At 44.6% G+C, this 26,908-nt stretch overlaps 2 long non-coding RNA genes across 6 annotated transcripts in view; one reads left to right on the top strand and one right to left on the bottom strand.

Moving 5' to 3' along the window:
* Window positions 1-227: 227 nt before the first annotated feature.
* On the bottom strand, window positions 228-26,757 carry LOC116102060. 2 transcript variants are annotated; one of them, XR_004122994.1, is made up of 3 exons: window positions 26,438-26,757; window positions 1,172-1,542; window positions 228-675 (listed from the first exon to the last, which is right to left on the bottom strand). It is a non-coding gene; the product is annotated as an uncharacterized LOC116102060 (long non-coding RNA). The 2 variants fall into 2 exon arrangements; XR_004122993.1 differs by having other exon boundaries at window positions 228-665.
* LOC116102059 overlaps window positions 26,716-26,908 on the top strand; it is a 128,111-nt gene continuing 127,918 nt past the window's right edge. For 3 of the 4 annotated variants that reach the window (XR_004122990.1, XR_004122992.1, XR_004122991.1), the window contains exon 1: window positions 26,716-26,905. This is a non-coding gene — a long non-coding RNA (uncharacterized LOC116102059). The remainder of the gene's footprint in view (window positions 26,906-26,908) is intronic. The other variant, XR_004122989.1, reaches the window with a different exon arrangement.

The following is a 26,908-nucleotide window of genomic DNA, read 5'->3' as shown; positions in this document are numbered from 1 at the left end:
GAATTAAAGAATAAAAATAAATAAATTTAAAAAAATAAAAAAAAACAAAAACATTAAAACAAAAGAAAGAAACCCCAAGCCTACAGAGACCAGACCAAAACCACATTTTTATTGGGAATGTGAGGCAGGGCACTGATTCCAAACTGCTTACATTGTGAGTCTCATCATTTGATGCTATAACAAGCTAACAAGAAGATGCACAGTTAAACAAATGACCAAGCAAACTCTTAGGAAAAATAAGACCCAGGTCATAAGACTCTGAACCCTGTAAATGATTCTTTATTCCCATTTAAGAATTGCTTAGCATTCACCGAAGGGCTTGGACCATGAATGTGAAAGGTGGAAATATCTGACAGGGAGTGAGCAAGGGGCAGATACTGTGGCAGAAGAATAAAGGGACCTAACTAAGTCCCTCAGTACTCCTGCTATCACAGCATTGGGAAAGATGACCATCCACAGATGTCTATTGAGGTGCCATGCCCTTGTCGATGGACAAGGACCTGACAAAGAAGGCAACTGAATCTGAAGACTCCAGCCTGTGGCAGCTCTGCCCAGAGGGCAGCTTTCACTGATGAGACGATTCATTAATATGGGTTCATCAGCATCCCGCAGACAGCTCTGGGCCATTTGTTTGCTTGTCAAACAGGGCGTTGCTCTCTGCCAGGCTGCAAGAAACTGACGTTAATATTTTTATCAGCCTGACTTTGGGAGGTCAGGTGGGATTATTACAGATGACATCTCCCTGATCTTAGCAAATAAAATGGATTAAAATGTGCTGAGTCAGAAAGTCTGGCCCAGCATTTAAAAGCTACAATATATTATGGTGTGAGATCATGTCCCATTGCCCCTACTGGAGAGTATTGTTTTAGCTCAGTAGACTCCAGAGCTGTGCTTCAAGAGAAACAGGAAAGTGTTGGGAGGGTGTTGGGAAGGATGTGGTGGCATCCTTTAGATCAGGGATTGGTCAATCATAGGTTTCCTGAATGTGATTGGATGCTTTTCCCACTTACAATTTTATATATGGACTTGATTGGCCACAAGGTAGCCACACACAGACCCACATATTACCTTGGGTGTTCTCATGGTAGAAGCACACATATGGGTAAGACGGATACTTGGATCACCAGAGTTAGTTTAGGACATTGGCCTCCCCAGGGTGGGTTAAACTTACCCAATCTCTTGAAGGCGTCCATAGAATAACAGGTTGAGCAAGAAGATTGTTTCTGCCTGTCTGTCTTTCCTGCCTTTGCTCTTGTATTAGACTGCAGTATATACCATTGGCGTTCCAGGTCTGGATTCAGTCTCCATGGTGTGAGCCAATTCCTTATGATATATGTATACACACATGCATATATATACACACATTTAATTGGTTCTGTTTCTCTGGAAAACACTGACTAATGTTATGTACAAAGTATGTAAACAAATTGTGAAATCAAGCAAGAGCCAAGGAAAACTCTGGAAGATCTCCACATCAGATGGTGCAGCCTTACCAATGTATGCATTCGTAGAGACCATCTGATTCAATCTTTATACTGCAGGCTGAGAACAGAGAGGAGAAGAAGAGGTAATTAATTGACTATTCTCTGGGTAGAGACCTGTCCAATGGCTCAGCTCAGCTCACGCAGACTTGCTGAGTCTGACTTGTGCTCTTCCATCTGCATGCTCACACATAATCTGCATGCTACACACATATTCATGTACATGCTCATGCATGGCACACACCTCAGATCTTCTTAGACTTTCAAAGAGAAGCCAGTTAACCAAGGCCAACAATTCCACATCATGAAGGCAATACACCCTTAGTCCTGGTTTCTATCACCAACAGGGTCACTGGAGGATATTTTGTCTGTATCAGTGACTGCCTGGCTGTTATGAGCTGTCAAGGGGCACTGAGCCAAGGCATGTCTGGGTTCTCTATTGCTGTGGTCCCATTCATGTGCCTTGGCTGCTGAATTCTAAAGTGGCCCCTAGGATTCCTGTCACTGTTGTACACTTTGTGTAATTCAGACTTTTTGTGTGTGTCAGAAACTGAGAATATATGAATATTATGGGGTTTTTATCTTCATGATTATGTTGCATGAATTACCTATGAGGTTAAGATTGCTAATCAGAGCTGGACATAATGCAGAAATAGAGCATTTGTCCACCATAAACTAGGTCCTGGGTGCAATCTCTAGTAGCCATCTATCAGTTGACTAAATACATAGGTGGATAGACAGACCTACTCCCTCCCCCTGCCTCTTCCTCTCTCTCCACACACACACATGAGCTGAGTTGACAAAATGGAGATTATTTTGGGGTCTAATATGAGTCATTTAAATTTGGGTCTAGAGTACAAAGCAGAAATATCAGAGAGATTTGACCATGGATCACAGTCTTTCTGGATTGGCAGAGGTCGGACATTAATTCTGTGATCTGACAATGGGGGCCATGTGTAGAAGAGCAAAGGTGACTGAAAGCTAAGAGTGATGTCAGCTAACAGTTCACAAGAAAACTTGAATGTCAGTCCTGTATGTCCAGGGAGCTGCTTTTGAACACATGCTGAATGAGCTGGGAAGGATCAAGTCCCTGTGCAGTTCATCAACTTCACGACTTCAACTTTGGAAAATGCAACCTCAAGAATGTGTGCTATTTGTGATAATTTGTTACACAGTGATGTAAAATGAGGACTAGGCACTGAATAGTACAGAGCCACCACCTCCATCCTGTGGCTCAACACTAGGGCTATAGCCTGAGTTGAGTTTTATGCTTTATCCTTCCCTGTAGGAAAGGCCCCAGACCCAGTGTAGGCCTGTGTTATCACAGTCTACAGAAACAGATGGGCACAAGTTGTCAGAGGCACTGGACTCCATGACAGGGTCATGATGGTTTTTATGGAGTATAGGAATTTAAATCTTATACTTCATGTGGAAAGGGTGTGTGAGAGCAAAGCTCTTTATTGTGGGAGAGAAGGAGAAGGAGGGGGAAAGGAAGGAAGGAGAAGAGAGAGGGAAGGAGGGAAAGAAAGTGAAGAGGAAGGGAAGGGAGGGAAGAGAAGAGGGGAGGGAAGGGAAGAACAGAGGGGAAGGGAGAGGAGAGGAGAGGAGTGGAGAGGAGAGGAGAGAAATGGAGGGGAAAGGAGGGGAGAGTAGAGGAGGGCAGGAGAGAGGGAAGGAGAGGAGAGGAAAAGAGAGGATGGGAGAGGAGATGAGGGGAGAAGAGAAGAGAGGAGGGGAGAAGAGGACTAAGGAAGGGAGAATTAGATATACCCTTCAAAGGCACATTGCCCCTCAAGCTACTTCCTTCCTCCAGTCAGGCCTCAGCTTCCACAGTTTTCTCCCTTTTCCAATACTCTGATTATGAACCTCTGATGCCAGAGCCCTTCTGTTGCCTTTCCAAAGCCTCACTTCTGAACATGGCCATGAGGACTAAGCCTTCAGCTCATTGAAGATATTTCATATCCAAGTCAGGGTCATGGCTCTGAATGTTTTTCCCCTTCCTTGCTCAGGGCCCTGGATCCAGCAGGTTATCTGGGCTATGAGTGCTACTCTATACTCAAGAGTCACGAAGGCAGGGGAGGCTGCAGAGGAGGGGTCATTTCCACACTGTACTCACGCCTGTGCAGAGTAGCCACCTCTTCCCTCTCTATTCCCGTTTATAGATGTCAGAGCATATTTTGTAAATATTGTCACTGCTGATAAGATCATCCATTCCTATTCACAAATCCTATTTTGAATTCTAGCTACATATAGAAATAGGTGCACTACTCCCAGATTCAAATGGGCTCTTCTCCACGGAAAGAAAAGGAAGGGAGGAAGTTAATCATTGTTTCTGGAAAACTACAACAACAAAAATACTGTTCAGTGCTGTCCTCAAATGGGTGCCATTGCTGCTTGATCCGTGTGGGAAGCATCTCACTGGGAGGCCTGACTTTGGTCTTCACCTGAAGGGACCAGTGAAATTTGTACCATAGATATTACATCCCTGTAGGTGGGTCCTGGGTGAACTCAGCTCTGCTGCTGATTGGCCCCCAAGAGTCTGCTCACAGCTTTCTTTATCTTCCTCTCCCATAGACCCTACCAGGTTTCTTCATTACTAGGCTAATCTGGAGCCCCAGATTCTCCTGTGCCATAATGTCCCACAGTAGCTTGTTGAGTCCAGCTTCGATCACTTTCTCCAGCCCTTTGGTTGTGTTTGTGGCACTGGGGTTTGAACCCAGGACTTGCATATGAGGGAAGCACTCTGATACTGAGGTACTGCCTTTGATATGTGAGATCAGGTCTTGTTAGGTAAGCCAAGAGAATCTTGAGCCACACTGTCCCATGGTCAGAGTTTCTTGAGTGACCTCCCCATTTACATGTCTGCTACCTTCACAACCGTTGCCCACATTGCATTTTGTGGCCTGTGTCCCATCTTGTTGCTCACAACCAATCCCTGTAGCCCAGAGAGCTTTGTGTATTTTATATTCTGTCCCTCTACTACCTAGACTTACACTAAAGTTGGAATCTCTCTGCAGTTCCCAGGATCTTTGTATTCTAGCCTTTGATACTTGTTCCTGAGCTCTGGTCACTCAGTGTCTCTCTCAGTTTAGATTCTGACAACCTCATTCCTCAGGGTCTTTGCACGTTCTGTTTCTTCTGTCTTTGTCATGGGAGACCAGACCTTCCTTCACCTTATGTCATTTGCCTTTATTAGTCTAGTGAATGTGGTATCAACTTTTCAGGATCTCCTCTGGTTGGCGAACACCCCAGTTATTCTTGGTCTTTCTTTGTGCCTGTGGATTGCTCTTTAGGCTGTTGATGCAATGCTGTCTGTCTGCAGATTGGCATTTCTACACCAAGGAGAGTACTTGTCACTTGTTTGGACCTGCAGTCCTTGGGAGTCTCGGAGCACAGGTTCTGCCTATGAGTGGAGAACAGGACACTCCTATGTGTACATTGCTAGCTGAATTTCCACTCTGAAACAAGAGGCGGGGTTGTGTGTGGGAACTTAGTCAGTGGACCCATTTTCCAAAGGGGCCTCTGGGATAATACATCCCCAGGGTTCTACTAACAGATACTGGCCATGAATGAGTGGAAGAAGCAGAGCCAGACAAGGGGCTGCAGATCGGGCAGTGACAAATTCTCCACTTGGGTGATTGGGAGGACAGGCACTATGAGTTTCTGCCCTGGAATGCCATAGCCATTGGGATATTTATTAATTGCACCAAAATAAAGCACAAGGAAATGGAAGGGATGTCTCGGGGTACCAGATTAGACCTGGCAAAACTCTTCTGTAGATGATGAACCACTTTTGAGGTTGAGTTCAGTCTACTTTAAGTGAAGACTCTTGAACTAACTAGTTCATGCATTTTTTTTTTAAATCAGCACTTCAGCCATTGCATTGAAGATTACTTTAAACTGGACCTCTGAGAGATCCTGCTCCAGGAAGTACAGCATCTGGATAGGGTGCTAAGAAGGCTGGGCAGCCATCCTTCTCTGTTAGATATATGTTAAGGCTGTACAGAAATTTCCAGTCTGGGCCTGAAAAACAGAAAGCATCAAGTAGGCAGAACACTGAGAGAAGAGAGACCCACCCTTTGCATAGAGGCCAAAGCAGGAACTAAAATGCTGACTCACTCACAAGTGAAGGAACTCTTCTCTAACCTGTGTCTGCCATCTCCCAAAAGGAGCTTTAGTGAGAGATGAACCCCAGGTAAGAAGACTGTGATTAATCTGGGTGTGTCTTGGAGGAATTTTCCAGGGTTAACTGGAACCAATTGGATGAATCCAATGGATTGATATTCTCATATTCATTGTTTCTGGCTTCATAATGCAACGGTGTTATTAGGGCTGATGAAAGGTAGGAGCTATGCCTGGCCAGAGGAAGTCCTTGGGGCAATATACTACTTCATCTTCTGCTTCCTGTCTGTTACACAGAAAACTACTTCCAATCACCACCGACAGGCTCCTCCACCAAGTGTATGTGTCCAGGTAACCACAGACTGAAACTGTGAGCCAGAACAAATACTTTCCCCTTTATTTCCTTCTGCTGAGTATCCGGTCCAGTGATGCAAAGTGACTAATTTAGCTGGGTCCCTACCCTTACTCCTCCTTACCCAGAGGAGTAAGAAGGATCTCAAGATCTGGATCATAGGTGGACCCTCCATTTCTGGATTGTAGTTCATTCTAGATGCTGCCAAGTTGACAACCAGAAATAGTCATCACAGCATAGCTAGGATCTTATCCTACAAGACGTGAGGTGATCTCCGCAGGCCTTCTGAGGCCTTCTCTGTCCACTTTGGGCCTTTCTACATCTTTCAAAAAGCAGTGTGGTTGCCAGCATGAGTTGTCACCAGAATGCACTTAACCAGCCTTGAAGGCAAATCACTTCCAGCGTGGCTGGGGTGGAAATTGAAATAATGACGACATTTGCTGAAAAGTTTCTTTAAGATTGCAAACTTGACCCCACTCTCAGAAGGGAGAAGGGGCAAGATCCATTGTACAGAAGACCAACTGAGGCATATAGGTACCAGGCAATGTAACCAGGCTCTCACGGTCCATGAGCAGTAAAGTCCATGTGTAAACTTGGGTTGGGGAGAGGAGTTGCAAAGTCTGAGCACAGCTCTGTACTGCAGTCTGCAGTTGGAGGGAGCTGAGCCACACAGGTGGCATCAAAGGGTTGCTCTGTGACAGCTGACAGTGATTGGTAATATCAACAGCTCCATCGTTTAATTAGTCCTTGAAAACAATCCATTCTCTTACCTAGTTTAAATCTGTCACACTCTGCCGACATGCCGGGACTGTTAAAGAGCTCTTTCTTTGCAGCTAGTATAAGCTGAATTCTAACCTTATCCACATTGCCACATGTGCTGGATTTAGGGAGGTGGCAATTAAAAAGTACTCACTCATCAGCAAGAGAGAATCCTACGCTGCATCTCTGTGACTATGTGCATCTGGGTCCCTTTTCTGCTCTCTTGAGTCTCCCCCACCAGTTGCCTCAGCACACAGAGTTATAACGCTACGTTGGCATGCAATCTCCCTCACTGCCCACAGTGTGTGGCTGTGCTAAGTAGGCAGGCCTCTTATGCTCTCCTTTCCATTGAGCACGTTCACATTTTCTGTCATCTGGGGCTGAGGTAGGGCCAAGGTATTTCTGTGTGGCTAGTTGGTTTCTTCCTTTTTCTTCACATTCAGTTAGAGGCCCCTTTGTATCAGTTATAATTTACTCACTCTCCAGGGTCCTGGCCTGGGGCTGTCCCTTTAATGCATTATGAGAAAAATGAATGAATGAATGAATGAATGATGCTTTTATAATTTTGCCCTTACCATTCCTAAATTGATTCTACTATTAAGTAAAAAAATCTAGTCCCACCTCAGCCTCCCCAAATCACCACCTCACTAGCTTAAATGAGCCTGATTTAGAGGATAAGCTTGGCTATTATAATGATATATGCGGACATAGCCAGCATTAAAAGATTGGTTAATTAATACAGGCACAGACATAGAGGCAGCACCTCCTTGGTTTAGAAGTCTAGCTGTGCAGCTATGGTCTCCCTTAAGGAATTCCACCACGGGCCTTGCTGAAGCTGAAGAGCTGACCTAGGGCCATGTTACTGTTAGCTAATCAATATCAAGTCACTAGCCAGTGGAGGAGAGAGGTGTTAAATATGCGGTATGCCCTGCAGAGTTGTGCCACCTTGGCAACATGTATGTTGATGGAGGCATGGAAGGGGAGAACCATCTGGGAGGCCATGCTGAGGATTATCCAGACAGTCAGGCAGCATTGTGAGTAGGAGACTTGGGACAGGTGGCTTGGATACAGGTGAGGGTAGCAAGATAGCAGCACGGCCTTGGAGAACTTAGTAATTTCCATGGTCCTATCTGCAAAGTGGCCATGAAGTCTACAGAGTCCTGGGCTGATCTATCAACTGTAGAACAATATTTGGCCCTGATTTTCATAGACAGGGAGCATCAAAGACTGTTTGATCCAGTGGATTGCACAGCTCACAGACCTGTAGTTGACAGTCCAGGTGATGGGCACTCTTTCCTTCACTTTTCTGGGACTCTGAGTAAGGTGTGTCTGCTCTTATTCCTAACAAGCAGGAAAACTTGGAGAAGTATGCATTTTCTGGGCTCCTGGCAGTGTCAAAAGGAAGAGAAACCCACCATCTAGAGGCAACTGACACAAGAGATCTTAATATCTACCTATGATCTCATCATCACATTGGGCCACATCCACCTCAGCCAGGGAAGTATCCTGTGACAGAGACACAGTCAATGCCTGAGATAATGGACCTAAAGGAGGAATGATTTGTTTGGGTTCATGGTTTCAGAGATGTCAGTCCATGAGCAGCTGACTCCATTGTTTTTGGCCAGTGGCAAGGCAGAAACATCATGCCATTGGTGGCTCAGGAAAGCTGCCCATCTTCTGGCAGACAGAAAACAAAGATGAGAGAAAGAAGGGTACAGGGACCAAAATCTTCCCTTCCAGCTTATGTTTCTAATGACTCACTTCTCTAATCAAGCCTTGCTTCCTTCAGTTCTACCTCATTTCCATTAGTCTGCCCCAGGGAGTGAGGAGGCTTGGTGGGTGTGAGGGTTGAGTGGGGGTTGGGGATATCCTCTTGGAGATGGGGGGCCACAAAGGAGGGAGGGAGAAATGGGATGAGGAACTGTCAGAGGGCAGGAACTGTAAAAAGAGATTAAAGATAAGTATTTTTTAAAAATGAATATATTTGTAGAGTACTTGCCATAGTGATAGCATAAATGGAACAATTAACTATTGTTAAAGATGAATCAGACTTATATCTAAAAATATAAAAGAACAAATCAGGCTAGACTTTGGCAAAATGAACTCTGCTATTTTTTGTTTTTAGCCAAGGGACCTGTCCTCTTCTGGTTAGTTAAAAAACTAATAAAGCCCTTTCTCAGGGACTTACACTTCCTTCACAATACAGAAGCAGAGCGTCCATCGAGGAGCAGTCTTTGTTCAGCATGCCCATAGCGTTTTCTCCTTACTGGTGTGTCCATATGCAAGGTAGCTTTTAGCTTTTCTATAGCTTATGGAGTGCATTCCAGTTTATTATACCATAGCTGGGCAGCGTGAGTTCCAGCCATGAATTGTCCATGGGGGTTAGTTTTAAGTTGTGTAATGTGTCTTGAGATTCAACTTACTGTTTGTTTTTATCTGTGATCCTCTGGGAAAAAAATACAGAGTTTTGCATTCTCCTGTGTGCTGATCTAGGTTCTCAGGCAAATGAACAGGATTAGGTAAGTAACTCCATGAGTCACCACTGCAGTATCCAGCACTAGATAATTGGAATAATGAATGCCTTATTCTCTCTCTCTGTCTCTCTGTCTCTGTCTCTCTGTCTCTGTCTCTGTCTCTCTCTGTCTTTCTCTCTCTCTCTCTCTCTCTCACACACACACACACACACACACACACACACCTCATTTGAGATGGCTTTGAAATGACAAGGAAAGGGAAAAGTCCATTTCTATTTTCTTCCTTTCTCCCTTCCTCCTCCTCTCCCTCCCTCCTTTTCTCCTTCCCTTCTTTTCCCCCCTCCTCCCCTCTTTTATTCTCTCCTCCCCTCCCCTCTTCCCCTCCCTTCTCCTCCCTTCCCCTCTCTTATCTTCCCTCCCCCTCCCTCCTCCTACCTCTCCTCTTTCTCTCTCTTGTGCCATTTCTATTTCTCTCTTTACTAACTTAAAACTGGGGACAATGATAGAAACAGTGATATTGGGCACTGCTCCTATGGAGCTTTCTCATTCCTGGCTATTATAAAGTATTTTGCATACATTAATATGCTGTGAAAATTAAAAGAAGAAACCTACTTAGAAGTACTGAGAATAGTGTCTGTCATACAACAGACACCTCATAAATGTTAACTAATGAGACTGTGTATGTATTCACAGTGGATGAGGTCACTTGCTGTCTCTGTTAGATGTACTCACACCCAACACCCATACTACCACCACCACACACACAGCTTATCTTATGCGTGTATTTAACTCTTTCTCAAATATATTCATTCTTTGATTACCTAGAAATGAATTCCTAGACAGTATAGAATCTCTCTGGTTTTGCTTGTTTTTAATGTTATTTATCTGGAGGTATGGGTCAAGACAGCTCTGTTTCTCCAACTTTCTACTGTTCAGCACTCATATCTGCAAATTCTGGAGTTTGTTAATCGAAAGTGTGTTTGGAAACAGGATAGCCAGCGGCTTGACTTGTTGACTGTAAGTGTGGTTCGTTGCTGCTTACTGCTGGTGGACTCTCCTCTCTTCAGCTTTGTGCTGGGCAGTCAGGGAACACACTGTCCCCCAAGGTGTGCTGGAAGCAGGTGCTGGACTGGTTGCCTCCCATTTTACTCATCTGAAGGAAACTGCAACCTGAGGGCCAAGCTCCTGGTCACACGGATATACTATAATGCTTAGTTATCGAGCCTCTGGAACATTGCAGAGCCCAACTCCTGAGTGCTCGGGGTAGAACACATGCAAATAAAGGTCCTTGTTAGTGTGAACATTCGCATTGAAGTCATGGCTACTGAAATGGATGCTGTAAGGATGCTGTGATCGCCTAAGGTCAGAGTATTCTTATTCTCAATCTGTGGATAAAGGAGTAAATTCTTAGATGGAAGCTCAAATCTCTAAGACTTGCCAGCATTATGTAGTTAGTGGGGGGTTGCTCAGAACTGAGCCCTGACACTGGTTTTAGACATGGAGAATTGCTCATTTTACAAGAACCAGGCTGCCATAGTTCAGCTGGAGGTTGAAAAGGAGTTAGTGAAGGGGTGTTGTGGGTCATGTCAGTCCATCTCCTCAACACCTAGCATGTAATAGATTATCAAGAAAGTCTCAATGCTTAGCCTGATTTTCTTCATCAACATCTCAAGATGGGAGCCCTGGTTTCAGGTATCTACTGCTTCTCTGGCACAGAGGAGGCCTATCACTGAACCAAGTTCTGCTCCTTTGGCCACTTGATTTCTGTGACAGCCAGCATGATGCTGAGCAGGGCAAAGAGCACACAGTTGCAAAAGCCAGATGGTTGTTTCTGAATCCAATTCCCGCCTGCTGCCAACCTGCTTTGAAATACAATCCATCACTCACCATGATAGATGCCTTTGAACTTAGGAACTCAGCTCTTGAGAAGTGGAGGAGGGAAATTAAATAGCAACTGCTCCTATTCCTTCAAGAAAGGTTCTACTGTGGCCTGAGGTGGTGACAACTTTGAAAATGGTGTCACAGCTCAAATTAGTGCTGAGCAGGCATGGGGCAGTGGAGTCTTCAGGGCCTACTGCTCTGATGCTTGGCTGAGGCAACCTGGGGCACAGTCACCCGTACTTCCATCAACAACCCTGTGGACAGCTTAGGCTTTGGTGAGAAAGTCTAAAGGCTCCAAGCGCTCATGAAAGGACTCATGTAAGAGGTCCTAGAGGGGTGGATGTGATGTGATGGGAAGACAGTAAGAGGGACAATGCAGAAGTCTAGAGTGGCAAGATAGAAATGGCCAGGAAATGGGTCAGCATGGCCTGCCCAGCATGCCTGAGCTCTTGTAAGCATTTCACTTCTAGCTTTTTACTCAGCAATGTCACAGAGGATGGGAAAGAACAAACACCTTATGAGAAGCAACCAAAAGGCAGTCAAGTGGCAGATAGGAGAGCCTAGGTGGTCTTGAAGGAGCACCACATTGTTCAGCATGAGACAGCCCAAGAAAGCACTAGTTAAGGACTCATGGAACCCAACTTCCATTCCATAGCCTCAAGGGTCATAGTTTTGAAGTGAGTCTTGCTGACTGGCCATGAGGCTCATTTAGAAGATTCCAGATAGGGTTGAAGAGATGGCTCAGCAGTTAAGAACATGTGTTGTTCTTACCGAAGAACGGAGTTATATCCCCAGCAACCCATATCAAGCAGCTTACCACTATTTGTAACTCCAGTTCAGTGGCCTGTGTTGGTACTTGTAACCACATGGTGCACATACAAACAAACCCATAAAAATAAATATGTAGAAGATGCAAGCTGATTCCTAAGGACATTTAGGGCAAAAGTACCACCTTTGATTGATTGGATCTGTTCTGTGTAAGATATTTTCCACAACCAAGACTGCTGTCTACAGTAGAAGCTCATTTGTCCACTATAGTTACTTATGGTTTTTCCATGAGTATTACCTTTCTGTTCCATGCTGATTTTACTAAAATTTGCCATAATCATATCTGGATGCTCTCCTAAGCTCAATGCCATGTCTATCAAACCAGGAAGATAATGGAAGCCATGAAACAAGCTGTGCAAACGAAAACCTTGGAAAGAGAAGTCAGTGGGCTGATAGACTGGGGCTGATGGTGCAGAGGCTCACCAGCACAACAAAACTGCCATAGGAGCTGAGGTGTGACCCAAGGGAGCTGTCAGCTTTCTGTGAGGGAGATCGTGGTTCTGGAAAAGCCTCTAGGGACAAGACAGGTGCTAGGGCCTAATGAACTGATAGGTTTCAACCACCAACCCAGGAATCTGTGTAAAATTCAAATTTTTAGTGATGAAAAATAAAAAAAAAGCTCTATTTGGGGAAAACTATAAGAGGATTTCTTTTTGTACTTGTAGATCAATATGCACATTAACAGTGCTGTGTTCAGATTCTTTAGCTATTGCTCTTATCATAGCAGCACAAGTTTGGTGACAGTTCTTCTTTTTTTTTTTTTTTTCAAATGGAAGTCCTTGTGAGCCCAAGCTAAAGCAAAAACAAACAAAACAAAGTCAAACAAAGTAGAAGGTTCCTATAGAAGGGAATTCTAGAGCCTAGAAAGCTCTGCTGTGATGATGTTCTGGAGTCTAGGTTTGATCTCACCATTCACCCATGAGTCTCCTACTGGGCAACACTGCTATCACTGTTAACTCTCCTTCCACCACTAGAGGGAGATAGCTAGATTTCCCTAATTGGTGAAGGAAGGGTCAGGTATGTGGAAGGACAGGTTACAGGTATAGAAGGAACCAGTACAGTGAACGTTTGCACTATGACTCCTGAAGAAACAAGATGGCAACTCATTGGCTGGACAGACATCTCAAATGAGCTAATGGCATTTTTTTCTCTTTGCAAAAACAAAATTAGGGTGGAATAAGTGAAATGAAGCCACTGGTTTCCACCCTTGCCTGTTGTCTCATATTAGAATTTATCCTATCTTTTCTGAAGTTTTTCTTCTGAGTTGGTGGTGAAACTTTTGGTTTTATGACCTTGCTATGTCTCTGTTAGAGTGTTATTTTAATTTGTTCAGTGGTACAGGCGTGTGTGTGTGTGTGTGTGTGTGTTGGATGTGTATGTGTTCAGGCACATGTGCAAGAGTGCTAGCACACCCCTCTATCAGGTTATTCTATTTATTTGTTGATTAATCTGTTTACACATTTATCTACTAATTATTTTCGTGCACATGTGTAGGGGGGTTTGTAGTAATCAAAGGACAATTTAAGGGAGTTGATTCTTTCCATTCAGCATGGGTCATGGGGATCAAATTCAGGCTGTCATGTTTGGCAGCAAGTTCCTTTGCCCACTGAACCATCTTGCTGATCCTATATAGGGTTATTTATTCAGGCATATTTTTGAGCACTTACTACCCTAGGCACCTATGGTGGCTAATTTGGATTGTAAATCTGGAACCAACTAAATCCTGAGGAGCTGAGCATTGATGTGAGAAATTTCTTTTGAAGTGGGAAGACCTACCTTAAATCTGGATCTTTTGGAGCAGGAAGACCCACTCTAAATGTGGGCTAAACTTTCTGGTTGTAGCGCAAGTGGAAGAAGGAGACTTTTGCTTTTTTCCTGCTTGATCACACTCTTACTGGCAAGTTCATCTATCCTGTTGCTGAGGCAATCTTTTGTTGGAATTAGAACCTACTTCTTCAGGATTTCCAGATACACCAAAGGCAAGCAGCTCTTTAGAAATCATCTGGGACTCTGGCACCAGACTGCGACCTCTGAGACACCCATTCCTGTAGACTGAACAACTACAGTATTCTTGGCCTTTCTGTTGGGAGATAGTGGTTGTTCAGCTACTTGGGGCACAGCCTGAAATCCACTCTAGTAAACCCCCCTTAATAAACACACACAGACACACAGAGACATAGACACATACACTTACACATACACACACCATCAGACATGTGCATGTGTGCACACACAAACACATGCATGTGTGCATGCATGTACACACAGATGCATATGCATACATATGCACACATGTGTGTGAGCACACACATACACACAGACACAGATACACATACATACACACACACACACACACACACACACGTATACACACATGACCTTTCTACCAGTTCTATTCCTTTAAAGAACCCTGAATAATACAGTACCGTCTGGGTGACAACCAACTTCAGTGAATGACTTGGGAACATTGTAAACCATAGCAAGGGAGAATTTGAGAGTAAGGCAACATCTGGGATTATTCTATGGGGTTATCAGTACCATGCAGCATAGATAGAGTGTGATAGAGAGGATCTAGGGTGTACTGTGGCTGCAGATGAAACAGGTAGAGGAGGCTTTGCTGAGGAAGGCAGTCAACTTTGCCAGTGGAGTGACAGAATAACAATACTTCTTGGAGTCATTTAACCAAGAATGAGTCCAGATTTGAATGATTTACTTCATGCTCAGTGTCTTCCAGACCTTAGCTCAACATCAAATTTTGGTTCAAACTAGGCAGTTTAATTTTTGATATGTTTTTCAAAAAGGAAATTAACTTTATGGTACAGAAATAGCACAATCGGGGAACACCTATGGGGACAGATCTGGGGAAGTGGAAAGAGATGCGGATCAGAGTGAGTTGAGGAGTGACATCAGCTGAGAAAACCGTGGCCTTCCTCTGGAAGCACCTGGGATGCTGTACTAAAGCTGGGCCTCAGCTCAACATCAAATTTTGGTTCAAACCAGGCAGTTTCATTTTTGATACGAATTTTCAAATACGAAATTAACTTTATGGTGCATTTGGTAAGTGTTGACAAGTTCACGTCCCCCTCAACTGGGTCAGAATATGTTTTCATCACCTCTAAAACGTCAGCATGTCTTTCTGTAGCCAGTGTCACGCTCCCCAGCCTCGTTCACACTGAAACATTTGTGTTCATTCTTATTACTATTGTCTGGATATTTAATCAAGTCATTGAATTACAAGCTGCGTGGATGGTTGATATTTTGAGAAATCATGACACCCAACCTCCAGTGACATATGTGCACTTATGGCAATTGTATAATGTTTGCATATACTCTTCTATGGTTGGTGCATTTCTTTTAATCACTCTGGTGCCTATTAGGAAATTATTTCACTCCCAAAACATCTTCGCCTGGCTTTGATATCAAGTATTCCTTGTCTTATAAAGCTGAGCTGGAATGCCTTTCCATCTTGTGTAGAATATAAAGTTGACCTTTCTTCTTCTTAAAACAATCTATATAATATGTATGTATTGCTGCAGGCAGGCCGATCTGGGCCTCCCTCAACCCGCGGGACAAACAGGGGTCCTAGTCAGGTCGACAAGACGTAGGCGAAGAAATGATGGCAGAGAAGACACATGAAGTAGAGGATCTGAATGTATTTCTTAAAAATGGCATCAGACTTTTACAGTCATTGCAAAAGAGAGATGGTAAATCTGGCAGCTCAATAGTTGAGGTACATCTGAGGCTATCTAAAACATACTCGGTCTAAAGCAGCAGCTATCTCCTCTGAACTGGTACTGCATCCCCCTGGCCCAAGCACTCTGGGTACAGGGAACTGCGGATTGCATGAGTCTGAGTCCTGGCCCATCTTAGTTCTAGTTCTAGTCCTTCTGCGAGTCCAAGTGCTAGTCCTGCATGCAAGTCCAAGTCCTAGTCCTTATACAAAGTGACAAGCAGGCTTAAGTAGCATACAGCAAGCAGGGCAGATGACAAGAGTCGTGTAGGCAGGTGGGGGTTACAGCAGGGGACACAAGTGAACTCCACACCAAGGTCATCAGGGTCTGGTACCTAGGTTTGAAGCAGGAGGAAGAGGAGTGGAGCCCTCCCTGTTGAGGCATTTTGATATTTCTATGCTATTTCTATGGTCTTTGGGTGGAAGCCCTTCATTACTCTCTAGTATGTAAAACATTTCTAACTATTATGAACTGTCTATTGCTCTAAGGAATGTGCTTGACCTCTGTTGCCAGCTCTGGCAAGGCAGATTCCTTGAGAGAAATTCCAAGTTATGGACAGCTTGGTATTAAACTAGGATAGGTTGGTAACATTGTGTTGGCCAGGAAACAATGTCCAATCTTAGCCATTTACGAATCATTTCTTGGAGTACCTTTATACCTAATTATGAGGATGTGTTGACGATTGGAAAGACTGATCTGGAACACGTCTGAGTTAGGAGATACCAGTGACTGTCTATCCAGGAGGCACAGATCTCCTTTTGGATTCTTATTGCCTCTTATCCTTAATCAGGATTTTATCCCCAATATTTTGGATGTGACTGGAGTAGATGAGTGTGCGTGGCAGTGTATGTATGTATGTATGTATGTATGTATGTATGTATGTATCTATCTATCTATCTATCTATCTATCTATCTATCTATCTATCTATCTATCTATCTATCTGAATGTATATGCACCACATGAATGCAATCCTAAGGTGGCCATAAATGGATATCGGATTACCTTGGAACTGGAGTTAGAGGCTGTTATGAGCCACCCAGTGTGGAAGCTGGGAACCAAACTCAGGTCCTCTCCAAGAACATCAAGTGCTCTTAACTGATGAGCCATCTCTTCTGGCCCATGACCCTTTATTTAAAACATTTGACAGAGCACATGGAAGGTACATGGGTCTGACTCCGTCTTTACAGTGAAACCAATCCCTTTACGCTTCCCTTTAGCCCCACTTCCCCTTTTGTGGTGCTAGGGTTCATTATAGCACACCTAGCTGAGAGGATTGTAATGTATTAGTGATTAACTCCAAGTTAGCAATAATGTATCAGTGTCACAGTAAGGAAGGAAATAAAAGTACTTCCTCCTGGAGTTGTTTAACCAAGAATGAGTCCAGATTTGAATTTTCTGCTTCATGCTCTTAGTCTTCTGTCCTCTGTCTGTCTCATGATTTTGAATCTATGACTACCTGAAGGCTCTTGTGGATCTATCTCCCTGCCTTCACCCCCGACCCCATGTGTGTGCACATGTGTGTGTCTGTACCTAACAAAGGGCTTCACTCTATATTTATTGAATGAAACAGAAATCACGTGGGGAGAAGGAATGAGATAGTTTACAGAAATCTTTAACAGAGTTTTACACGGGATTAAGTAGCTGGCTGCAACTGATTTTAACTGACCAAGACAACAAACATCATTGTTTATCAAGCAAGAACCATAAATGGATGCTGTCAACTTTTATGGTAGATTTTACAAAGTTGCTTTCAACTTCAGTATTTGCTGCTCTCAGCAAATGATATACATGAATTATTCTGGGTCAGGGGCATGGAAGAATACATAACTTAAGATCAAAGCTATGCATTAGTATAGGCGGCACAAACTGATTACATGGAAAATCCAAGGCGAGTAAGGTTGATTGTTACATTGTCACTTAAAAGCAGGTTAGACAAACAGGCAAAGGGCACAGGAGGAGAGCAGTCTTAAGTGACCTCCAACTCTATTATTAACTTTGGTCGTGAGGAGCAGCAAAAGTTCCATTCTTTTAGAATATAGGAGCTATTTTCAGAAGACCTTATTGCCACCTCGACTTTGGACTTTGATACGAGGTCTTACTCTAGAACCTGGGCTAACCTGGAGCCCAGGACCCTTCTGCCTCAGTGCCCCTGTCACCAGAGTGCCGAGGTCCTACAGATAGGTTTTCAAGGCAGACAGGCCTGTTGCTCTACTCAGGGCACTAGTAAGCCCAACTTAGCTGTCCCTGGGTCTCACAGGGTGAGCAAGGCGCTGGTCTGGAGGAGAGCAGCTGCACTTGCAGCTAGGAAATGTTTGTTGGTTTGTCTTTTCTGTTCTTCACATAGGTCCCTGGGCATTGCAGTTTCCTTCACAGGCATAAGGCGTTCCAAAGCTAAAGAAGTTGCAGGCCCAGAGGAATACTGAGAGAGCAGAGCTTCAGCGGTGCTCTGAGGCATGACAGGGCAGGGTGCTACAGAAATTGTGTCTGTGACCACTGCTGGCACCAAACCTGAAAAAAATCTCAACAGGGACCTAGATTTGGAGGCCTCTGGCATTTGTTACGATTTACGTTCTTGTTCTAGTTACTAATTTTCTTGCAAAAATCTTGTTTGTGTAAAATTGTAGTCCTCCTTCTTCTAGTGGATCTCCAGAGGGTAAAGATGGTGTCTCTGACCCTGGGTCTTCCCAAGCAGACTCCAGAGCCCAACCCTCAACATCTTCCCCAGGCCCTTTCCAGTCCTTAACATGGTCTGCTGTCTATGCCCACCAAGACATCAGTGTGCCCCCAGGCCTTCTCTACCTTTGGCATATCCCACAATCTCTCCCTAGTCCTTAGCATACATCTTAGACCCTCCAGCTCTCAAAAGGCCTTCAATAGGTTTCTAGCCCTTAGCATGCCCTCCAGGCCCTCTTAGCCTTCAGCAACCCCTATAAGCTCTCCCTAGTCTTCAGCGTGTCCCCTAAAGCCATTCAAGACCTCAGCACATCCCCACCAGAAGCTCCAGTCCTCAACATGCCCCAGGCCCTCAGTATTCCTTCACTAGGTCCTGTCCAGCCATTAGCATATGCTCTTAGCATGACTTCCCTAGTTCTCAGTCTGTCCCTTAAGCCCTCCTAGCGTTCAGTGCATTTTCACCAAGCATCTCCCAGGCCTCACCATGCCTGCAGGCTCTCCTCAAAGCTCAGTCTGTCTCTGAGGTTCTCTGAGGTCCTCATAGTATTAGAGCTCTGGGTTCCATGGGTACAAATGTCTTTTTAATCTTAAAGGCTTTTCCTTTGATTGTTTTCCATGTTGTGTGGCCCATCCTGAAGGCCTGGCTTGATGATGGTAAGGGGATAGGTCTAAACTGAGGCAGTGAACCCCCTGTTTGCTGGAGACCTGAAGTAGAAAGATAGAGATGAAGATAGTTAAGGAAGGCTGTCTGGAGGAAGTGGGCCTGGAGTTTATGCTGGAGGGGAAGAGGAAGGAGCAGGCACTCACACAGCAGTGAAGAGTTCTAGGGAGATCCCTTCTCCCTAGAGGAGAGATGCAGGTCCCCAGACTATAGTATGACAGATGAAAGATGGCTATGCTGGGCCCCCTGCCCCTTCTAGTTAAGCTATTTTTCATGTTATATTAAGTCTACACACAGAATGATCAATTCAAACACCACAAAAGTTAGGTCTCTTGTCTTGCTTGGTTCCCCCAGGTACGTACATGTACGTACACACACACACACACACACACACACACACACACACACCTGTTCAACTTTCTGCAGCTGTTATGTACAAGTACACCCTGTTAGAACTCCCTCCACGTCTGGGGCTCAGCGTCGGCTTGCTGGTCTGAACACTCATTATAGGGCTATTCTGAATTGGTGTCCACACCACTTTGGCTCTTCTTACCCTGACAGTGGTAAAGTTTGCTTACCTATAGAATCTATAGGCTTGGGTAGCCCTGTCCTACTTGATGATGTGTGCATCACATGACCTGGGCAAGTTGTATGGCTACAGTGCCTCAGTTTCCCTAGCTACAAAATGTAATTATTCCCTTCTTAGAGACAGCTTTATGATTCATAAAGAGCATGTGTGCAAAACCACATTGCTCAGCAGGGTACAGAGAGCTCACATCCCTGGGGTGGCTGCTGGTGTCTACCCAGTGAGCAGGAGATCCAGAGGACAGAGGATGTCTTCACCCATCCTGAAGACAGACTAGCTGGCGCATGTGTCAGTCTCATCTCACCCCGACACCTGGCCTCTTCCTCCGGAGTCTTCTCTGTTCCTCCACAGACTTGATTGGAGAGAGTGCCAGCTAAATGCCACCCAGGCAGTGGGCCACCTTTCTGTTTACTTAAATGCTTAGGTTGGACTCTGCTCAAGCAGAGGCTAGCTGGTAAGCACACTTCTCTGGCTCTGCCCAGTGGTCCCCTCCCATGCTAGACCACCCTCTGCTGATGGCTTTGTGCAGAAACAGCACCATGCTGGGATCTCATGTGGAGATGAAAATTAAGGGATAAATACACAGGTTTAATAATATTCTGTCATCCTGACAGGCTCTACTGCTCGACTGTGATATTTTAATCCACTTTGCATGCTTTCGACATTAGAACTTCTAACAAAGTTTGGCCAGGAAGATAATATCATTATATAACAGCCTTGTACTGTATCTGTGATTCTAAACACAAATTTATTTGCTTTTATCACTCTGGACTAAAGAGAAAGAAAATGAACCATTAGAGCGAAGGCTTCTATTATCCCCCCTCTAATTCTCCCATGGAAGCCTCCTCTTTGCCTTTCATCTATTGCTCGCACTCTTGGGCAGAACTCCACTATCTGCTCCAGCGCTGCCTCGGAGGTTAATATTTCAATTCTGTCCTTCCGCCTTAGCCGCACAGATGAATTAAACCAGTGCCGGCAGGAAGAGTGAATTAAATAAACTGTAAAATAAAACCACCCCCCCCCCCGCTATGCTGTATCCCAATTCATTTCTCAAATGGAGACTACAGAGCTTCACAAATAGCTGCCTTTAACTACTTCTAAACAGAAGTTCAGAAGACTCAGGCTGCTTCCAGTCTCCTGGCATTTGGATCCCAGCCCTGTTGTAGGCTCTATCCTTTCTGGGGCTAGTGAGAGTATGGCATCCATGTCCCATTATGATGGGACAGATGGCAACTTCTGAGTTGCAGAACAGGAGGCTAGCTGAGGCAGTGTCCCATAGAATGAGAGAAAATGTCACTTAATGCCTTTTAGTACTCTGAAAGTTTGGAGTTCCCCCTCACCCCCCTTCCTGTAAACTATGAAGCCATTGGGAACATTCAGCAAGACAAGTGGCTAGTGGAAGCACAGTAGGGAGACAGGAGTGGCAATCCAGGGGAAAAGAATGAGAGTTGTACACAGTGGGTAAGTTCACCAATTCAAGGGAGAAGAATGAGAGTTGCACACAGTTGGTGGTGACACACACTACAACCTCAGCAGCTGGGATGGAGGGGCAGGAGATCAGGGGTTCAAATGAAGCCTGGACTACATGGAAAGACCCTGCTCAAAACCAAATAGCAACAAAGAATGATGGCTGGGTCTGGGTCTGATATGAGAGCACAGGAGGAGAGCAGAGCAGAGCAGGTTCAGGGTGCTTACATGGAGGAGGAAGACACCAGAGCTGCGTGGTGGGGTCTTCATCCTATCACTACCTTTCCTGCCTCTCACACAACAGAGAAATGGATTCTGTTGAAAAGGACCATGGCTGTGCTCTGCAGGGACACTCGCCTCATCCTCTCATATATAGAATAGACTCCAGTAGATTCAGGATTCATCACTCAGAACTATGTGGGGGGAGACCGTAGGGTGCAGAGAGTGTAGATAGAATAAAACTGGGATGAAATGTGTCCCGATGCTTTGTCTAGGTATGCTACTGGGGAGACCACTTGTCTGCTGGACACCCAGGTTCCTGAATCTTGGCATCTTGGATTCAGGTTTAGAGGCACAGCCTGAGACAGGGCACCTCTCCCTAACATCCCACCACTGGACACTCAGTTGGGTTTTATTGCAGCTCCACTTGCAAGAAAGTGGCCGCTAGCAGGTACCTTCAGGTCTGCTGCCCACCAAATCTCAAATATAAAGTACCTTCTTTCTTGGAATGCAGCTCAGTCCCAACGAGGAGCTAACTATGGGCTGGTATTTTAAATGGAAGGGTTCCTGTTAACCCTGAACAAACTCCAACTAGTTTATTTTTAACTCAGTGGCCCAGTATCTTCTGGGCTAGCTGAGAGAAAGGAGCCAGCAGGTTCTTTTCAGGGCTAACTGAGAAGATAGCCCAATGCAGAGCATGTTGCGCTTCTTGGGTTGAGGCCTGATTTTTTTAAAATGATGTTGAGAACCTGAATGCCATCTGGTAGCTTTGCTGGTATTTACTACTGGGTACTTCAGACTCCTTTCATGAGATAGGGCTAGTTTGGGCCCTACACCCTCCATTTATCCTGTGACCCTACTGAAGTCATACTTCACTGACCTTCAGTATAGAAGCTTATGTTGGCAGTGGGTCTTTATTCTTGGTAAAAATGCTACTGAGCTACCCTCTTCTTCCTCCTCCCAGACAACCCACTGCACAGGCACTCAGAGTCAGTAGCCCTGCCACCCTTCTACCCATTTCCCAGGGCACAGCAGCAATCGGGTGGCATACCCTACTTGAATGTGATGGCATGGTTTTCAGGGAGGCTTGGGCAAGGACGTGGGGTTCACTGCAAATGAGCTTAGGTGAGTGAACTAAGTGTTCACTCACAGCGATTCAGAATCCCCCAGAACTCTTTGAGACTGTTGCACTTTGTCAACATTCACAGGGTTCTCTCTAACTAAAAGACCGGATTCAAGACTGGCCCCAAACAGGGACATGTGGCTGTGAGGCTTGCTGGCATTGAAGTGGGAGGCCAAGACTGAGCTGAGGAAGTCCCTCAGGGAGTCTGCCCCTCACCTGCATGGCTCTCGTGGACTGAGCTGAGGAAGTCCCTCAGGGAGTCTGCCCCTCACCTGCATGGCTCTCATAGGACTTTGTGTTCTGCTGGGGGAAATTCTGTAACTGTCACTGGGTGAAATAGTAAAAAGAATGTGGGGGAGATCACATCATTAAATATTAATTTATTTTCTTTGTTTTAATTAGATTCTTTCCCCTATAGGCAGGTAGAAGGACAGAGCCTTCCGAGGCCTCTTTGTTGTATTTAAAAACCTCTCAATCAGTGCAATAATTAAGAAGCACTGTTTTGTTTTCTTTTTTTATTTTTTTTTTGTCTCCTAGCAAAAGGAGCTAATTATTTCAGCCTTGTGTTGATTGATCCATTTTTATGAGCAGTTTTAAAAACCTTAAAGTTTTATTTTGTGAATCATTTCTAAGCAGACCAGGGTGAATCATGCTTAGCAATTGGGAGCAGCCACAGCAATGGCTGGGAAGCTTCCCAAAGCCCAGGGGTCAGTTCCAGCCTTAGGCTTCCCAGGGTCATTTTGGCATTAACCATGAGCTGTTAACTCTTCATAAGCACGGGGGAAGGAGCCGTGAGAATTTTAACTAATTTTGGAGGCAAGCCTGACCTGTGTCCTCCAAGTTCTAACTAAAGAGGATCTCCCCCACACCAAGGCTAGCCCTTTTGTACTGGGCAACTGTCTGCCTGCCTGCCTGTATGTCTGTCTATCATCTGTCTGTCTGTCTGCATCTATTCAGTGACACTTGGCATCTCTTCACCCCTTAAAAACCTTTCTTGGCCTCATCAGTCAGGCCACTCCTGTAAACCCAAGGATGTTGACTGGATGCTCTTCCTGCCCTCTGGCTGGGCAGAGGGCATCCTGTTATCTCTCAGGTACATTTTCTTGTCATCTACTCTAACTTATGGTGAGTGGCAGGCATGCGGGGAAGAGAGGAAGTAGGGGACCATGGGAGAAGGGAAAGACAGAACAAGACTCTGAACTGATGCTTATTTTAAAATAAAGTAGTCGAGTGGAGAAACACCTCCTTGGGATCTCCCTTATCCACGGTCAGTCCAGGTAGTAGAGGAGTGCTTGTTGAGGGGAAGCATGGCTGTGAAGATCTAAACAGAGGAAAACAGGCCCCAAGTGCTCCCAGTTCAGGTTTGGATATGGAATGTTTTCCCAAAGCCTCATGTCTTGAAGTCCTAGTTCCTGATGTCGTGTTTGGAGACGGGACCTTGGGAAAATATCTGGACCATGAGAGCCCTGACTTATCCCATGGGGAGATTATTAATTTGGTGGCATTCCTGAGAGGTTATATACATTTCTAGAGGTCTGGCCAAGAGGAGGGTTGGGATAGCTGGTACATATCCTTTGGAGCTCTCTCCTGTTTCTTTCTCTGTTTCTTAGCCACTACAAACTCCTTAGGGCATTCTGCCTTACTCCAGCCCAAAAGCAATGGATTGGGCCAAATAAATTGTCCCTCCATTCCTGTTAGTTCTTGCATGTATGTGTCACAGAAGTGAAAAACTCATAAATATGTTCCCCATTTGAGTAAAAGGGGCAGAGATGTGATACAAGTAACTAGTGAGATATAGAATACTGTAATCAGGAAGAGGAGAATGAAGACCTAAGTGAGAGACGGAGAGGAGTCCAAGTGAGCAGTCAAACCTGGCTCTGTTATGGGCAAGACAAATACACTCCCTAGTTTCACATAAAATGGTCTCTGACAGCCCCTCCCCTACCCCGCCCCTAAGTGCTTTTCTGTGCAGGGAGAAGGTTTTCAGGTCTATGGAGATGGGAAATGCTGCTCAGTTGAATTTTAAAGCAGACCAAGCCAGATGCCACACTTAGATAAACCCGCCATCTTGTTCTTTAGCCTCTTGTGGTCACTGTACCTGTGAGGCCCCATAAGTATGGAGACTAGTTTTATTTGTCAACTTGATATAACCTAGAATCACATAAAAAGAGAGTTTCAGTGAGAGATAGTCTACAATGGATTAGTTTTGTCAGTCTGCCTGTAGAGGATTATCTTAAGTAGGTTAATAGATTTGGGAAGATCTATCCCAGTGTCAGTGGCACCAGATCTTCTCTTGAATAAGAGAAGAAAAAGCTAACTGAGTACAAACAAGCAGGCAGGCAGGCAGGCAGGCAGGCAGGCAGGCAGGCAGGCAAGCAAGCAAGCAGTATGCATGCATTTATTTCTCTCTGCTCTCGACCACTGCTTTGAAATTCTGCCATGACTGTCCTTTGTCCCTATGGTGGTCTGTAACATGGAATTATAAACCCGAATAAACCCTGCTCCTCTAAGCTGCTTTAGTCAGGGTATTTTATCATAGCAGCAGAAACAAAACTAGGACAGTGAGTTAAACTCTATCTTTCCCGACGTTGGTTTATGTAAGTCTTCACCATTGTATTTTAACCCCGTTGATCTCCACTTTGTCCTCTGTGTGGTAGGGCTAAAAGCAATTTCTTCCTTTACTGGTCAGTGGGAGGATTAACACACAAATGCACAAAGCACTTAAAACAGGACATCCCAAATAAAAAGCCAGGTATCTCCACATCCTCTCTCATTCTAGTCAAAGTGACTGCACAGAAGCATAAAAGGTTTAAAATATTCGTAGGAGTTCTGCCAGATAAAATTCAGGACTCTCAGTTTAAGCTGAATCTCAGATAACAACAAAAAATTTGAAATTACAATTTCAATGGGCCACCTGAAATTTTAGCTGTTAAATTCATCCACCTAATTCATGCCCTGACTCTAAGCCTCCGTGACTGGAAATTTATTCTAAGATAATTGTAAATACAGAAAAAGAGTTGCGAAAGAAAATTTCCTTGGAGATTCTGACAATACACATTAAAAGTTGTGTGCAAACAATGTTGACAAAAATCATTAAATAAATTAATTACTGAACTATTAATTATCTATTAATAGCATAGAGCCATTTAAGAATGGTATGTCTAAAATACACATAAAAATAAGGATAATGTATATGAAGTAAGAGAAAAATGAGGGAATAGATTAAATGAACAGTGGATGGAGAGATAGCTCAGTGGTTAAGAGCACTTGCTACTCTTCCAGAAAACCAAGATTTGATTTCTAGCCCCAACATGGCAGCACACAACCATCTGTAACTCCAGTTCCAGGGGTATCCAATGGCCTCTGGATTTATTGAAGAGACTCAAGTGAGGTGACCTGAAGAAAAAGTTGAGTTACCAAACCCAGACACTGTTGTAGATGCCAAGAAGTGCATGCTGAAAGGAGCCTGAGAAGCCCTGCCAGAGCCTTATAAATACAGAGGTGGATGTTGGAGGCCAACCATTGGACTGAGTACGTGGTCCCTCATAGAGGAGTTAGAGAAGGGAGTGAAGGAGTTGAAGGGGTTTGAAACCACATAGGAAGAACAACAATGTCAACCAACCAGATACCCTAGAACTCCCAGCGACTAAGTCATCAGCAAAGGAGTACACATGGCTCCAGCTGCATATGTAGCAGAGGATGGCCGTGTCATGCACCAAGGGGAAGAGAGATCCTTGGTCCTATGATGGCTTAATAGATGCCCCAGTGTAGGGGAATTGAGGGCTGGGAGTTGGGAGTGGGTGGGTAGGTGGAGGGACACCCTCATAGAAGCAGGGGGAAGGAGGAAAACTGGGAAAGGGGATAACATTTGAAATGTAAATAAAGAAAATATCCAATAAAAAATAAATAAACTGCTAACAAAAAAAGAAGTAAATGGAAAGGGATTCTGGGTCTGCAGCAATTAGACACCAACTGACTGAATTGCCTTATATTTGGGATACTCCCTGATCTCTAGCACCCCAGGCAAATGTCTGAATGGGTGCAGAGACTAGACGCAAGCAAACGGTACGCATGCTCACCTTCCTCAGTAGCATTTCTATTGACGTGATTTGTTAGTCAACTTCCTGTCACGGTGATAAAAATGCCCAATCAATCCACTTCTCTGAGTAAGGATTATTTTGGTGTATGTTTTTACAGGTTTCAGTTCATGGTTGTTTGGCTTCATTGGTTTTTCTTCTGTGGTGGAGCAGAAATTTCATGGTGGAAGTGTGTAGTAGAGACAAGCTGCTGATAGCCAGGAAGCAAGGAAAGGCACAGGAAAAGACTTGGTACAAGGTGTGCCCTAGTGACCTTCAGCTACTCTCTCAGTTCCCAATTGTACCTCCTAACAGTCCATGTGGCTATGACATCATGAATGAGATTAGAACTCTCATGACCCAATCACCTCCCAGCAGTCCCTCCTCGGGTCAAGCCTTTTGTCACCAAGCCTTCATGGAATATTTCATATCCAAGCCACAAACCTGACAAAAGCAGTTCCAGTGCCTAGGGTA

The sequence above is a fragment of the Mastomys coucha genome, unplaced genomic scaffold (genome assembly GCF_008632895.1).
Source record: "Mastomys coucha isolate ucsf_1 unplaced genomic scaffold, UCSF_Mcou_1 pScaffold21, whole genome shotgun sequence".
NCBI lineage: Eukaryota > Metazoa > Chordata > Mammalia > Rodentia > Muridae > Mastomys > Mastomys coucha.
This window is presented reverse-complemented; position numbering and strand designations above follow the sequence as displayed.